Source organism: Macrobrachium rosenbergii, chromosome 24 (assembly GCF_040412425.1).
Source record: "Macrobrachium rosenbergii isolate ZJJX-2024 chromosome 24, ASM4041242v1, whole genome shotgun sequence".
In the NCBI taxonomy this organism is placed as follows: domain Eukaryota; kingdom Metazoa; phylum Arthropoda; class Malacostraca; order Decapoda; family Palaemonidae; genus Macrobrachium; species Macrobrachium rosenbergii.
This window is the reverse complement of record NC_089764.1, coordinates 28,968,148-28,976,235: the sequence shown is the minus strand read 5'-3', so window position 1 is coordinate 28,976,235 and position 8,088 is coordinate 28,968,148. Positions and strand designations below refer to the sequence as shown.

The 8,088-nt window shown below is 38.5% G+C and overlaps 1 protein-coding gene across 1 annotated transcript in view; it reads right to left on the bottom strand.

Annotated features, from left to right (window-relative positions):
- The window catches only part of LOC136851955 (protein rolling stone-like), a 122,558-nt gene extending 119,351 nt beyond the window's left edge, over positions 1-3,207 (bottom strand). Inside the window, exon 1 of the mRNA XM_067126316.1 lies at positions 2,611-3,207. The gene's annotated coding sequence lies outside the window, so the exon portion shown is untranslated. The remainder of the gene's footprint in view (positions 1-2,610) is intronic.
- Between the last annotated feature and the right edge of the window lie 4,881 nt (positions 3,208-8,088).

The following is an 8,088-nucleotide window of genomic DNA, read 5'->3' as shown; positions in this document are numbered from 1 at the left end:
AGGATTAGATTCACTTTACGTGGCTAAGAACCAATTGGTTGCCTAGCAACGGGACCTACAGCTTATTGTGGAATCCGAACCACATTATAAAGAGAAATGAATTTCTATCACCAGAAATAAATTTCTCTAATTCTTAAAAAGAGTGGAAGCACATAAGCTGTTGTATAAACTTTGGAATATTGAGCCAATATCTATGGATAAAACCATTAATTTGGGTACAGCGGGACTCAAAAGTATATGCAGGGGTATATTTGTTTCCACTTCATTTCATGCCACCTGTGGCTGAGTGGATATAGTGGTGGCCCGGTAAATCACAGGTCAGCGGTTCAATTTCCCAAAGGAGGTCTCAATAATAATAATAATAATAATAATAATAATAATAATAATAATAATAATAATAATAATAATCCTGTCATTTCCCTGACTTCCTATAACTTAGTTTAAACCAATCACCAACATGTCAAATAATTCTAAAAAGCTCAATCTTCGCCATAAAAGTTTTCATTTCCCAAACTACAAATAACATTACGGTGCTAATTTGGCTTGTTATCTACGCGTCACCTACACCGAGGTGCTAGTACTGAACATGGCGGAAGCTCCTTGCGACGCCATGTTTAGTACTAGCTCCTCAGGGATCAAAGTATTATATACACCCATTTCTATAATGTGTGGTCAACAAATTATATTAATAAACGATATCTCCGTGCGGCCGTCTACTTCACATTTACCATACAGTGTTTAGTACTAGCACCTCGGAGTAGGCGCCGCCTAGATAACAAGCCAAAGTGCCACCCAATTCACATCTCACATCCTTAACATCCTCTACTCAAGATCTGCCCAAGAAAAAAAGCCCGTGCTGGTATATGGCCTGCTGAATCTAAGGCAACAATACTCTCCATACCGTATTTTGAAATAAGCCATCAGAAACTGTTTCAAAGCTCACTCCTCGCATGCAAATATATACATATGCGTGTGTGTATCATGGTATCACATATTTGAATAGGATATGCATGTATTTATACTCTGTATTTATGTTCAGCGTATGCATAAATATTGATAGATGCACACTGATCATAAAAGCTAAAAGCCTTTTCGTACTAAGTTTCGAAATGACGGTTTTCCCAATTTCGTAACTTTAAAAGTCTTTTCCTTTGGAAATGACACACACACACACACACACACACACACACACACATAATAAACCATTTACAACTGAAACAGCTTTGATGAATACCGCCTATTGCAGCCATGATAAAGAAAGATTAGACGATGCTAATTCTGTCATAAAATTTGTGTTGTGACTCTGTGTGTGTGTGTGTGTGTGTGTATATATATATATATATATATATATATATATATATATATATATATATATATATATACATATAGTATATATATATATATATATATATATATATATATATATATATATATATATATATATATATATATATATATACATATATATATATATATATATATATATATATATATATATATATATAACTGCCCTAGCAAAAGGAGTAACAACTCATTTACCAATATAACATTGACTATTTGCATTCACAACACTTTCGTTACACAGTCGTACGCAAACACCTGGCAGTCACGCCCTCCGATGCCCACAAGCCTCAACGGAAAGCATTCGGGCATATCACTAACGCCCTTGTGATAAGCCCATGAAGTTTGGGTTTCCCACCAAAACAAACATGTCTCTGGTTTGAACCTGTTTCAGGTTAACACTAACGTCGACTTCTCTGGGGATAGTTTGGTGAAGTATTTTGGTTCGACTGAATCATGTTTACGATTTGGGAGATAGGAATATGAACCAAACAAAAACTTCTTTCAGTTTTCTTCTGAAGATGGAAAGAGAAACCCACAAGATTCTTGTGTATAATATGTAAATATTTACCAGTAAACAAGTTATACACAAGAATCTTGTGGGTTTCTCTTTCCAGATAGGAATATACTGAGTAAGACACGGTTGTTGATTGATTTGTTCAATGATATGGCGTGGCAACTAGCAGTGCATGACGCATTAATACTGGTTATTAAAATCATTAGTAACGAGAAATTGCGATTAAACTCTTCATTCTGAAAACTTTACGTAACTCACACATGCTTTATAAGTAATCTCACTCCTTCGCACAAGTCACATTTCTACGAAAATGTATTAAAATGTATAAAAATTATAACGTGACAAACTGTGATCAAAGGCCACCTGTGCTTTGAAATAATCAGAGAAATGTTTTAGCTTTTGATATGTAAATAATAATTTTGATACGACTCATTACCTGAATCTGAGCAAAAATGAACATTTTCATATATGCTGTTAAAAAATATGCAATGTAACAGAACAACCGCCTCAAATCAATGATAAAAAAAGTCTATCAGTTATAAAAAAAAACAACCGCCTCCGTTCAATGATAAGAAAGTCTATCAATTATAAGAAAACATAACAACAGCCTCCGTTTAAATGATAAAGAATCAGTTCATTACAATCGTTTAGTCTAAGAGATCGTGTCTATTTTATCATTAAGTCTAAGATACGCTACCTTATGTAAAAAAAAACTCTCAATCGCAACATCGCTGAAGAACGTCCCGACTCACCTGTGGTCATTCAAATATTAATTCCCGTAACGCGCATCGAGCAAAGAGCAAGAGTTTTTCCGTGTGGCTGACCAGCTCACATCCGAACTACCAAATCACTTCTGTGACAACTAATATCAACTCAGCCAAGCACATGTAAACACAGCCAGTCAGTCCGTTTAGCATTACGCCTGCGCACGCCTGGCCCGAGTTGACAAAAACAACTTTTAAACGCTCATAACTTTCCCGTCCGAAGGTGTTTTTCCGGTTTGTCTTCACCAGTTGCTGAAATAATGAACGCTAAACGCATGGAGATGAAGAAAAGATCGATAAAATAGAATGACATTCGCGAAAAACCCGATGTTTTATAAATGACTGGGCGAGCATCTCCTGCCGCGTTAGCTCCGCCCCCCACGAGTAGACGCCGGAGGCCACGCCCCCTTCATTGGGACAGAACGGTGATAGGGGGTCTGGAAGACGATGATAAATGAATGCAATTAGACAATTTCGTCCTTGATAGCCTATCAATCACAGCTAAGTAAGTAAGTCTATGTTCTCTTCTAAATTTGCGTGCGTATATCGTCTCCCTGCTATTTCTAACAGATTCCCTCACTGACTGAGAACCCTTTGCAGTTTTTAACAAGCTCGTTAAATGCTGAGTGATTCACGCACTTACCAAGGACTTCATTCTTGAATTACGCAGACGGATGAGCTAGAATTCTGAAGCTGAAGGTGTCCTAGAAGGCTTAGATTTATCTGTACCGGATATCTGATGCAAGAGGCATATAAATATATAACTTGCCACTAGGCAGAGATCAAAAATGCCAGTTTTTATTTATTTACTTATTTATTTGTTTGCAAGCATCTCACTTTTACTGAGAAACGGAGTGACTCTTTTGCCCTGACGTTAACAAGCAAAGTTTATGGATTATCTGGGTCTTAAATTGTAAAATTTGCTGATATTACTGAATTCTGAATCTTCTTCTCCCAAGATGATTAAAATAATATTAAGCCTTCGACACTGTAAACTAATATTTTTCTGTTTATTATCAAAATTTTCCTTTAGAATTAATCATAATTCGTCTAACAATAAAAATAATTTATGAACATATATCAATGTATCAAGTGTCGAAATTCCAGCCTTGTTTTTACGTTACAATCGCAATGGTCAGTCCAATGAAACCGTGCATGAACTGCCAACAGTTCAACAAAAACAGCAAAAATGCTAAAAACAGTAATAATAATGATAACATACAAAATGATATGATAACTGACGTTAAAAGAACAACACCAAACACATCGCAATATGAACTGTATGGACTTTTCTACGATAGTTCTGAGATAAAGTGCAGTGGGTATTTTGTTTCTTCACTTGGATATGATTCTCTCTCTCTCTCTCTTCTTTTTTTTTTTTTGTCGTGGATGAAACGGAATTGTAGAACCAAGACCATTTTCCAATGGTTACCAAAACGAAGTCCGTTGCTCTATCGTCGACTCTCACTACAAGATCATGGGCCTCTTGTGGCCAAGTAACTGCACGGACATAATTTTAGACTTAATCTTTCATTTAGGCTCTCTCTCTCTCTCTCTCTCTCTCTCTCTCTCTCTCTCTCTCTCTCTCTCTCTCTCTCTAAAAGTGGCATAGGACTTGAAAAACCAAGAATGTCTATGAAATTATAATTTGAAAAATTTGCTATTGCTCTCTCTCTCTCTCCAAAAGTCATCTGAAACGTCAGAACCTTTTCAACAGCTAGATAAACACAATATGCTTACAGTTGTCCTGGAGTTGTGAAAATGCCTTAAGTTGAAACGTTCAACTATTTTCTTAATTTATCGTTCAGAAATCCTGCCTGTTTAAGTTGCAGATGAATTTACAAAAATTAACAAAGGAAAAAAAATTTTTAAATTACAAGTTTTCATAACTGTGATAAGTCCGTTTATTTCTAACTACAAGTTACAGAGTTCAGTCTCTATGTCTTTTAGTGATTTTCAAAACTTAGTATCTAGACTAGTTTCCAACAGTCTTGATTGGTTTGGCAGGGTCCAAAGGTCCACTTCAACCCTTCACAGGCGACATTATGCAAGGGCCATAGCTGGCCTACGGCCGGCCAGTCTGAACCTACCAAACAACGAAGGTTAAACGAAGATAATAATTACAGTTCTTTGTGGGGTCTCCCAAGACCCCAGCTACACGACTCTCTGCCTTTTGACTTTCCGTCCGTCTTCTAAACCTTTACCCATTCGGCTGTCCAACTCCTTTACCTTGACTTTGAACAACTTTCCAGCCATCAATTCAGAGTCATGCTTTCGAGGTATAATCAATATAAAACTGATGCTAGACCTCTAGCTGTCCAACTCCCTCAACTTGATCTTAAACCAGCTTCCAGACATCAATTAAGAGCAAAATCTTCAAGGCATAATCAATATAAGGCTGATTCTAGACCTGTAGCTGTTCAACTCCTTCAATATGATCTTACATCAATTTCCAGCATTCACCTGGCAGCAATACTGCCCTAAAATGGAAAACTGCAGTATCTGCAAAATTTTCGAAATTGAGATATGCCACGTATTGGGCTCGTGAAGCACTAATACACAAGTTACTGCGGCTTCAGACTGATTCTTCAATGCTTTCCACGAGTATTTAGGGAGTCCCATTTGCAGTATCTGCAAAATCAGTAGTAAGGCAAGGGAAACTGAATTATCTACCCTTTTTCTCAGTTTTGTATTTTTGCAGATACTGCGGTCTTCCATTTTAGGGAAGAATATCCTGAAGGTATAGTAACTATGAAACTGATACTAGACCTATAGCTATTCAACTCTTTCAAACTGACCTTACACCATTTTTCAGCATTCAACTGGGAGCAAAATCTTCGAGGTATAATCAGTATAAAACTTACTTCAAATAAGTATTAATACAGCAATCTGCAGTAACGAGTTTCACGCCGAGAACTGGACTCAAACTGGACTTTCTGGAAATCTGTAATGGGACAGGTAACACAAACCGTGACTGATAAACCTTGGTTTCCCTCGGCATGTGTTCAGTGAATTACTGGATAATTGCGGTTTATTACCAGGTAGCTTACCTGTCCGCTTGGATGAGCGACAGAAATCTAATATCAATCTTACAGGATGACAAGCGTTTATTTTTTTTTTTTTATTGAGATTGGTTTGACAAAAGAGAGAGTTTCTTTATACTTTCTGATAAAATTCAACGTTATGGAGGAAAGAGACATAACACAGTAGACCTTGGAGTACGATGTTACTGAGAGAGAGAGAGAGAGAGAGAGAGAGAGAGAGAGAGAGAGAGAGAGAGAGAGAGAATCCAGAAAACAGTTTAATCCTAGCGACAATAATACTGGATAAACATTAATTGCCTATGCTTTAAACATTCAAAAATGGTTCCTTGTTTCCTAAGCTCAAGATAGTTCTAACATCATACAGAATTGTAGCACTGCCAAATCATTCTCAACAAACCAGTCAGTGAAATTTAGAAAAACTTGACGTGAAATTTCTACCCTTGAAATAATAGTACATCATAGTATGAGCTGGGCTTCCGTGGGCGGCAGAAGAGCTGGAAGACCCAGACCTACCCGGAAGAGAGCTAGGAGAAGGGAGGCTGGAGATGAGTGGAGACTTGTGGAAGATAAAGCACAGGAAAGACACGACTGGTGGAATTGCAGAGGTACCCTTCGGGTCACAAGATTAGAGGCGATTAGAACGCTGACTATGACATGAAAATGATTCATTATTGGCCCACCAAAACGTATATTTAGGATGATACACATAGGATGCCGCCATCAAGGTTCCCCCCCTCCCCAACACCAAACGAAATAAAAGGGAGATAAAACAAGGAAAAGAGAAACTCTTCCCAGATCCGTCACTCGCGCAACATGGCGTTGCCGCACACGTGTTTTCCTCCTGTAATGGGTGCAGCGGAAGGCCCTTAGCATCTGGGCCCGTATCAGAGAGGAATATTAATGGCAGCTGCGGGAGATGCAGCCTCCCATCGATGCCAAGTCATTGAAGTAATCACCCTGACGAAGGTGCGGCGGGACTGCTCAGATGACGATGGTGATAAGCCTCCCACCTTCAGACATTTAAACAAACAAACAAACAAAGGATTTGGGGATGAGTCACCATCAACAATGTCTTTCATTCAGGTGATGTTCTGGGGGGAAGAGAGAGAGAGAGAGAGAGAGAGAGAGAGAGAGAGAGAGAGAGAGAGAGAGAGAGAGAGGAGAGGGTAGGGGAAGAGAGAGAGAGGGGCGTTGGGAGGAGGAGGATGAAAGAAGAGAGAGGAAGGGGGAGAGGGAGAGGAAAAGAGAGAGAGAGAGAGAGAGGCGGGGATGAGAGAGAAAGTAAAGGGTGGGGAAAAAGAGAGGGGGCCGCTGGGAGGAAGAGGAAAAGAGAGAGAGGAAGGGGGAGAGAGAGAGGTGGGGGAAGAGGAAAGGAGAGAGTGAGGGAGGAAAGAAAAGAGAGAGAGAGAGAGAGAGAGAGAGAGAGAGAGAGAGAGAGAGAGAGAATCAGCCTCCTAAGTTGTGTCATGGTTAATTTGCACGACCAGTTAGAGGATTCATTTGAAAACTACCTTATTTTTCAACATCGTCACTCTTTTCAAAATCAACTTTACAAGTGAATTACTTCATTAAGAAGAAAAATTATTAACAATAACTAAAGATATTCATCAGAATTTCATCACAAAAGATGAAATCAAATCAATGATGTCTTCTTAAAGTCCATTAACAAATTGACGCATCTCCCATTCAAGTGAATTTCGCGTAAAGGCAAGTTATCTCCAATCAATTATCCGTGAATTGCCCGGACGCAATTCTGGAGACGTATGCTAGTATAGCACCAGCCCCGGTTCTTTTGTCATGCCCCTGGTTACGTTAAGTTGGGTTAGGTTAGTTAGACTAACTAACCCGATCTTACCCAATTTGGATGTGGGAAACATAATGAAATTATTTTCAAGAAAATTCTATGGTTAGTTTTCAAGATATGGCGTCCCGCTTTTTTCAGGGAAAGGTCCCGCGGTACTCGGTTACGTCTCGGGAAAATGCTGCCCGAACTCGAGCGATGAAAATTACTATCGCAAACAACTCGTTTAAGCGCTAATGATCTCATGACCATCAATAACATCTTTGTAAATGAATTCTAACTGGTATCAAGTAGTCAAAACTAAGGGGTTGGGGAGGGGGGTAATACATCATCTATAATTAATTAGAGAGCCACGCAGGTGTATGCCCTTAAGTGTACTTAAAGTCGCATAGAGTGTACAAATCGAAGTATATTCTGTGTATTTTGAAGGGAATGTTCTATACATATTGATCTATTTATTTATTATTTTGTTAATTTATTTTATCTTTGCTAGTAATTGATCTCTTCGTTCTGTATTTCCTATTACCTTCCGTTACTTCTTGCTAATGAACGCCATAATATTCTTTGGGAGCTTGAATTTCAAGTCAGTGGCCTCTGTGGTGGGCTTGTTCCATATGAATA